Source organism: Ranitomeya variabilis, chromosome 4 (genome assembly GCF_051348905.1).
Source record: "Ranitomeya variabilis isolate aRanVar5 chromosome 4, aRanVar5.hap1, whole genome shotgun sequence".
Lineage (NCBI taxonomy): Eukaryota > Metazoa > Chordata > Amphibia > Anura > Dendrobatidae > Ranitomeya > Ranitomeya variabilis.
Window position 1 is genome coordinate 105,668,609 of NC_135235.1, and position 8,279 is coordinate 105,676,887.

The following is an 8,279-nucleotide window of genomic DNA, read 5'->3' on the forward strand; positions in this document are numbered from 1 at the left end:
GGGACCGACGTCTCTGCTGAGCAGGCTCCACTGCGGCTGGAGAAGAATGGGAGACCGCAGCGAAGGTGGCTCGAGATTCCCCCTGTGCAGGGGCGGGAACTCGACGCCTAACACAAGGCCACGTCCATTAGACGGGTTCTGCCCGGGAGTATGCATATCGCATACATCACGGCTGTTCCTGGCACAGAAACCAGCGAGTCCTCACAGCACACAGTGCGTGCGCTGAGGGGATTCAAAAGTCTGCAGTCACGCAGGATGATTGCAGACTTCTCATTTTAGAAGAGAAAACCTCTTTAAACACTATCCTTCACTGAAAAAAGGGTGTAGCTCATAATATGAAAGACAGCCTCATAGCATTATCCCTTCATCACCAAGTTTTAAGGTAGGCACTATGCATTCTGGTATGTTGCATTTTCCACACATCTGCCAAATCTAGATTCACCAGACTGTGAAATAGTGAAAAATGATTCATTACTCCAGAGAACACATTTCCACTCCTCCAAAGTCGCATCTTCAGATGCTTTAAACTTCTTTAGTGAAGGTTTGGCATTGGGCATAGCAGTTTCATGCTGCTTGAACAATAATATCCATGACTTTTGGATATGGGATGGACCCCACTCCTTCTTAAAACCACCATAACTACTGTAAACCTAGGTACTAAAATAAATACACAAAACACATTATTTTGGTTGTCGAAATGGCCACAGCTTTTATTCAAATCACAGGATTAAATAATCACAGTAGGAGTCAGGTGGAGTACTAGTACATTGGGATTCACAAGTACTGCGATATCCCCAGCTGTCTGATATACAGCACCAGGACAGACAGCCATAAAGGGGCGGCACGCACTGGCTTGCCATTCAAGCAGAGCCAGTAAACTTTCAGGTCACCAATGACCCTATTATCCTCACTCCTGTGCTTAACCACTGTGCCCGCCCCTGATTGATGTTACCATTACAACGTCCTTGAGGCTGGCCACCAAAGCCGAGCCTGCTCACCACCATGAGGTTGTACATCCTCTATTAGTTAAAATTAGTCCACTTTAACTTGTCTGCAACTTCCACCTGACTCCTAAACCGCAAAGCCGTGACGGGTTATAAATTCCAAGTCTCAATTGACATTTTTTCTTTTTTTTTAAATAATTAAATCATTTTTGTAAACTTAAAAACTAGAAGTCCCTGCAAAAGCATTAATGGGACTAAACTTGGCAAACCCCTGACTCACAAAGGGTCATCCTACAGCGCTCAGGAGAGGAAAAAACCCCTGTGGAGGAAACCTCCAGGGAACCATGGCTGAAGGATTGTCCTTCCCTTGGGCTTAGAAGGTTACCGCAAATAATAACTCTTTATAGCCAATATACAATTGAACATGGTACAAGATATACAATGACAAATTCAAAAATACTATAAAACATTTATCATTATACAAGCAATAATTAAAAAGTTTAAGGACAAAGATTATAAACAGAGCGGGAGGGCGGGTAATGATTCCTCCTGTCCATCCTGTGAGAAAAAGAGGGAGAGCCAGAGATGCCTCCCCTATATAAGCCGCACCCTCCTCACAGTAATACACCCGGCACAAACATCTGAACTTCCTCTTAAAGCAACACTCTTGTTTAAAATCTACACCGCAATACAAACAAAAGCTGCAGGAGTTCTCGGTCCACCCATCCCCAAGACATGTCCACCTCCGTCTAGTCTCCGGTGGTTTCTGGCAGGCTCCTTGATTACAGAGAGCTCTGTTTTACTCTGGACAATGATATTATTCCCACAACACAATATTAAACACTCAGACTTCCCTGAGGCAGATCTAACTGACCATAAGTTTCACAAACTGATAGCAAAATGATCATCCAGTGCCACATATAAAGTCAACAAATTGATTACTAGGACCCATCCTATACTAATACCAGTGTTGGTCAATGAAGACTACATGGCTATGTTGTAGGTTTTAGGAATCTGTTTTCAATGATAATAGATGAAACACTTCTTCATAATAAATATGAGGGGTATGTACTGTACATAGTTTTGACCTTAAAGTGTAGCACAAAGTGATGTGACAAAGTGACAATAATTCTCAACACAGTTTTCATTTTAGAACAAGGATGGATTTTAAATTGCAAACAGCAAACATTTCAGCCAATTATTCATCTATTACAATAATAATGAATGAGAAGAAAATTAAGCTAATTAAATACAAACTGAAGAGTGCATTCAGATTCTTTATGTGACTTCATACGAATACAAAGCTAATTCTGTTTCTCAGTTCCGTGTTAATGACTCTCATGCTGAACGCTCGGCTCCGTATTGATTTTATGACCAATAAGTGTAGAATCATGCTCTTGCTTCTTTAGCATCGCTGGCTCCCTCCGGTATCTCACCATACATTGTCAAGGACACTTTGTAAGTACAATACTACTTACTAGAAGCTTGACACTTTAACAGTACAATTGTGAATGAAACACTGGCTCACAAAAAACAGGCTTTTCTGAGCAGTCTGAAAAAATATACAGATGAGCAAAGAGTGCTGAATCCAGTGTATAAAAAAAAATTGATGTAGAAATGATTTAATTACTGTAAAGATCGTAATTTGAATTAATTAAATATTATTAGATCTTAGCAATGTAGAGTATTGGGTGAACTATGAAGGATAAATAGGCAAAGAAAGCACATGGAGCGCCTACTAGGACCGTGGGGTACTTGGGCCGGGTCCGACGGTTCTTAAGGGGGTTGTCACGGCAGCAGTGTCCCAGTCCGTGACCCTGGGCATCCAATAAAATTTATGAAATGAAGGGGAAATAAAGTCTATAGGGAGTTAGTTCATGATGCCACCTGTGGTGTTCGGGAATGGATGGCCAACGCTGCTAAGGGGACCGCTGGGGCCAATGGTGATGCAGCTGGGATGGTTCTGCTCCCCACAGGTTGAGCTGGGCCCCAGGGTGCTGGTACAGTTGTAAATGGATTGTAGATGATGGGGTGCAGAACTGAGGGTGCGGGAAATGACTGGAGGACACAGGCATTGCAGTTCTCTTTACCTTTACTTGGTGGTAGAAAGTGCAGTCTGGGGCACGGGTAACAGGTGACATTGGGGGGTCCGGGCAGCCTGGAAGCAATTTAGGATCCACCTAACCAGGTGGGTTCGGTGGCCTTCCTTCTGTGCTGTTTTCTCAGGTCCTTGCTGCCTGAAGCTCTGCACAAGTTACTCTCACTTTCTGTTACTCCTAACCTGCATAGCAGACAGCGTGAGCCTGTTATGAGCACTGCCTGTTCACTGGCAGCCCCTGGCTCTTGGCCTGCTGTGGTACCTCTGTGATAGTATGCAGGTACTGAGTATATCACCAGGGAACAGACAGACCAACAGTTGAGGGGTTTAATAACAGGAATCAGGTTCTCCTCGCAGGGAGGAAGCAATGGAAAATAACTAGCAATAAAACTGTGCAAAAATATGGGAGTCAAACAGTGTAACAGAAGTAAGCAAGATTTTTTGAGAAAAGAACACTTATCAGTCTGATGAGGACTTGCTTGAAGGGTCGTCTTCTCCAACGTAGGCACCGAGAAACAGCGGCACTTGTCGTCCCTCTGTTGTCCGTGGGCTGAGTAGTCTCAAGGAGCCGACTGCCTGGGGTTTCGGGAGTTAATGTGATATGCACAGGCTCTGAGTCTTTAGCTTTTACAGCACAGCCTATCCCGGGAAAACAATGGTAAGTCTATTATTATTAAGTCTCTCACCAGGAATCAGGTGCTCTGCACTAATACCGTGGGTAGCAGGGGTCACAGTCTCTGTACTGATACCGCGGGTACCAGGGGGTCACAGTCTCTGCGGGGCCAATGTCTCTACACGGGTCTCAAAGTGCCCCTCTCCAGTCACAGCAGAGCCCGCTTTCATGTACTCACGAGATGCAGTCTTTCTGGGCAATCTCCCTGTATTTATCCTCTGACCGGGAGCTCTCTCTCTCTCCCGGAGCGGAGCTGCACCCTGCTCTGACCGCTGCTCACCCTGTTCTGTTCCTTGCTCGCATCTCTTTCCCGCTCTCTGCCCAGCTTCCTTCCTGTCCCAGTCTCTAAGTCTGCCCCCTGGGGAACCTGTAGCACAGCTCAATGGTTCCAGGCACAGAGCCGAGAAGGTAACCGCCCCCGGACTCTTCTTGTGCTTCACCTCCTTACACCTCCGGGTGATCGGTGTGGCCAGGGAGCTTGCATTTCCCTGCCCTCCAGATTCGGCTGTTGGGGCATACAACACCCACTGTAACAATTATAGGGGATAACTCAGGAGACTCTTTGCGTGGAACAAGACAACTACAGGACACAGTTTTATAAGTGGTAAAGTCTATATTATCACAACACTTGGTGTAAATATTAAACGCAGCTTAGCAGTCTATAGGAAACTTCAGAGGAAAATGCAATCAAGCAGAAAGTCTATGAAGCACAGTTATTCTTGAGGATACTTGACACGAATAAATCCTTGACTTAGTCCAAACACAGACAGATAAGCTTATAAGGCATTTCAAATCATATCTTAGCTCAACCAGGGAGGCCTGGTTAATAGTCTCAGGTTTTTGCAGAGCAGACACAGCTTACATGTCCAGCAAATGCAGATGGAAGTAAACACGAGCAGCAGATGAAGGAGGATTACTGGAAACTGGTGTATGCAGCAGGAACTCAGAGCAGAGTGGCAGGATCACAACACAGGTTCACAGGAGCAGGTATATAGCCAGGGAGTAATCAGAGGTCAGGAGCTGGATGCAAGGCAGAATACTCTAGCAAAGACTGAAGGCTGGGGTGGAGTTTTGTAGCAGGAAGTCACAGTGCACATGAGACCAAAGACGCCATCTTGGAAAAGGGCAGTAATGCACAAAAGGTAAAAAATGTTCTGAGTCCTGACACCCACACAGCCAAGGACTCTGGCGTCCTCTTTGTCAGCGCTCTGCTCTGGGGTGAGCTTGGCTACAGCTCCACTCCCCAGGTTCTCCTCAACTTCTTTCCTTTCTCTCTGACTCAGACTACTCACTAACTCCGCTTCCAGGCCAGAACTTATAGGGAAGCTCCCCTGAAACTGGGTGTTAGAGCTCCCCCTTCTGGTCTGGAGTAGGAAGAGTGTTGGATGCTGGTGTTACCTGGTAAGGGGACCACTCCTTGCTTCCAGGCGTGACATGACCCCCTGTGAGGGAGGCAATGCCACTGTGGCATCCGGACTCCTGGGGTGCCACACACAATTTTTCATAGAACAAGCAGGATCCTCTGACCTTAATTGACTTGAGGAGGCTTGTGGCTCTCTTTTAATATTTTATTCATCATACCTGGCACCCTCTGTTTGCCTTCTTCTGCCTCATATTGATGCTCCTGATTCCAAGATGGTTGACGCAGTGTCATGGGAAGCACAGAGGTAAGCATAAACCAAGCCCTTGCCTGTTTTCCTGTGGCGTGGGATAAGAAAGGCAAAAGATTCATGGTTCAGACCAGGCTTCTACCATGAGGAGAGATGAGCATCTCACCTGAAGCTGTGGTCTAAAGTGTCTGTCATGTGGCAGTAGTCGGGCGTTCAGCCAGTTCTCTGAACCACTTGTTAAACTCTCAGCCAGTTAACAGCAATTAAATTCACCTTTGATACAGCACCTATTTCTTAGTGAGGAAGTACAGAGTAAAAAGTTTGCTCTTCCAGAAACTGTCAGCTGCTGCTAAGTTAATATTTCTACACACAAGGATGAAGTGATTTTGAATTTTGATTAATCTGATCCATAACTCAATCTGTTACATATAAGTGTAAATTATATATTGGTATTTTTTAATATTATTTACTTTTTAATGCCGGCCAAACCCTTGAAGGGAATGTATGAAAACAAAATATTTAGCAGTTGGAAAATAATGTTAAAAGTTCAACTGAGCAAATCACAGCAATTATACTGCCACACCTATATCCAGTGTACTGATACACCCATGTAGTTAGCAAAGTGGTATTATTTAGTCACACATTTTCTCACACCAACTCTATCTATCTATCTATCTATCTATCTATCTATCTATCTATCTATCTATCTATCTATCTATCTATCTATCTATCTCTATCATGTTCATATTTAATTTATCAATTTTTAGTTGACTTGTAAATAATAGGCAATATCCACAGGCTGTCAGCAACGCTCATCCCACCATCTGCCCGCCAAATAGCAATAAATTGTACTTAGAAGGTCTCCAGTGTGAGATTTTCGGAATATAAACCTGGATATTCATATGTTTTGTAACTTTGCTCAGATTTCTTGTTATTGTTATACTCTACCTATGTAATGAAACAATGACATTGCTGTATTTTATGACGGTCACCGTGGATGGCCTTTTAAAAAAAATCTGTTTATTTGGAATTCTTAGCACAAAAACAGGAAGATTAAACATAGTCATATCTCATAAGGTAATCTCAGAACATATGTCTGGAAGTGCAATTTACTTCAGAATGGCATCAAACTACACAAATAGCAAAGAACATATGGTCCAGTGCATTACAATCAGTGTACTATGAAGAGAAATATGCTACCAAATATCAGCAAGTAGGAGTATTGTAATTTTCCTAATAACAAAATGGTGATTTTTCACCAGCATAAGTAACAGAAAATAGAGCAAACTGGTTACCACTTAAAGGGAACCTGTCATCTGATTCATGCTGTCAAACATGCATGCAGCAGGAATCAGATGCCAGCTAAACCATCTTTATTGCAGCCAGTTATACTTTATTCTGGAAATGCTCTGGCATTAATTTTTATTACCGGGTTAGTAATGAGGGTGTTTGATAGACACCTCTCCATTCCAAACCCCAAGGCTTGATACCAGCTGTGATTTTTGACAAATCACGGCTGACATCAATCCCAATACTGTTACCCCGAATGCCAAGGCACCAGGGTAATCGGGACGAGCCGGGCAAAGCACCAACATTGGCTCATTTATTGGATACGCCAATTCTGGGGTGGCTGCGGGCTGGTATTTCTAGGTTGGGAAGGGCACAATAACCAGGGACCTTTCCAGCCTGATAATATGAGAACGCAGCTATCTGCTTTACCTTGGCTTGTTATCAAAAATAGGGGGGCCCCATAAGTTTTTTTCATTTGTTAGCTTAAAGTACAGTAAACTGTACAAGCAAAACACTAATAATATATCTCATGGACATCTATTTATCTATGGACATGTGTGCCGCCCCATAGTTTATAATAGGTGTTGGCGTATAAGTGTTTCCAGTACGTGTGAAAACTTTCACCACACATACTGGAAACACTGACCTGTGAAGGGGACCCTATTCTGAAGAAGGTCCAGATACAAGACAGAATGTCAAAATTGTTTTGGAATATTTTGGATTGTATAAATAAATATCTCCTGTTCATTTCATCAATTTGAGTACTGAGCACATTGAATGTTCCACTATGGACACAGGAAAGATATATATCTTGGTATCCACTATGGACAAGCACCTTATAGTATTGACTGGCACGTTGCACTTCACAATCTGTATGTATATATTTTTGTTTTTTTAATTTTGTCCCTGGTGCCACCCGTAGATCATTACTGAATCACATGTGAACACATAGCTCTATATTCTTTATGACTTACATGGGCTTATAACCTAACCCAGGGGTCCTCACTTGCTCCTCCTCTTTTCTTCCTTTCTTTACATTATATGGAATCTATGTACTCTTTTTTTTAGATATTTATATTATTATTCTCTCAATAAAGTATGTAACTTTTATAGATTGTTATTTGGACTTATTCATGCTTTTTATATAGGTTATATATGCACAAGACCCACATAAGGGACTTTTTGGACTATATTGGTGCTATTATGAAAGAGACCTGTCAATCTAGTCCCGGTAAAGCAAAAGTGGGTTTAGAAATATCAGACAGCTATTGTCACAGATATGTCAGAGGCTGCAGACCATTGCACTGCATCTGTCTGCAGGAGGTCTCAGTTGTTTGCTTTGCAGAATAGTGGCCACCGCACCCGGTGCTAATGACCACACCTGGACCTGGATGTTTATAACTCCCTACTTCCTGTTGGGAGGTGTGGATGTTATTCCCATTCCTAACTTGTGAAGGCTTGGAGCTACAGCAGTCGGCTAACTTCCTTTCAGGTGTTGGGAGGATGTCTGGTGTTTCCTCTCTTATTCTGCTCAAAGATAAGTGTTCCCCCCGTTTGTCTATCCCAGTTGTCTTTAGTGTAGTGGGGATTGACTAGCGCCTATCCTGTCTTTCCCTATGCAGGGCTTACCGCTAGGGTCTGGTAAGACTTACGTATTCTGCTCG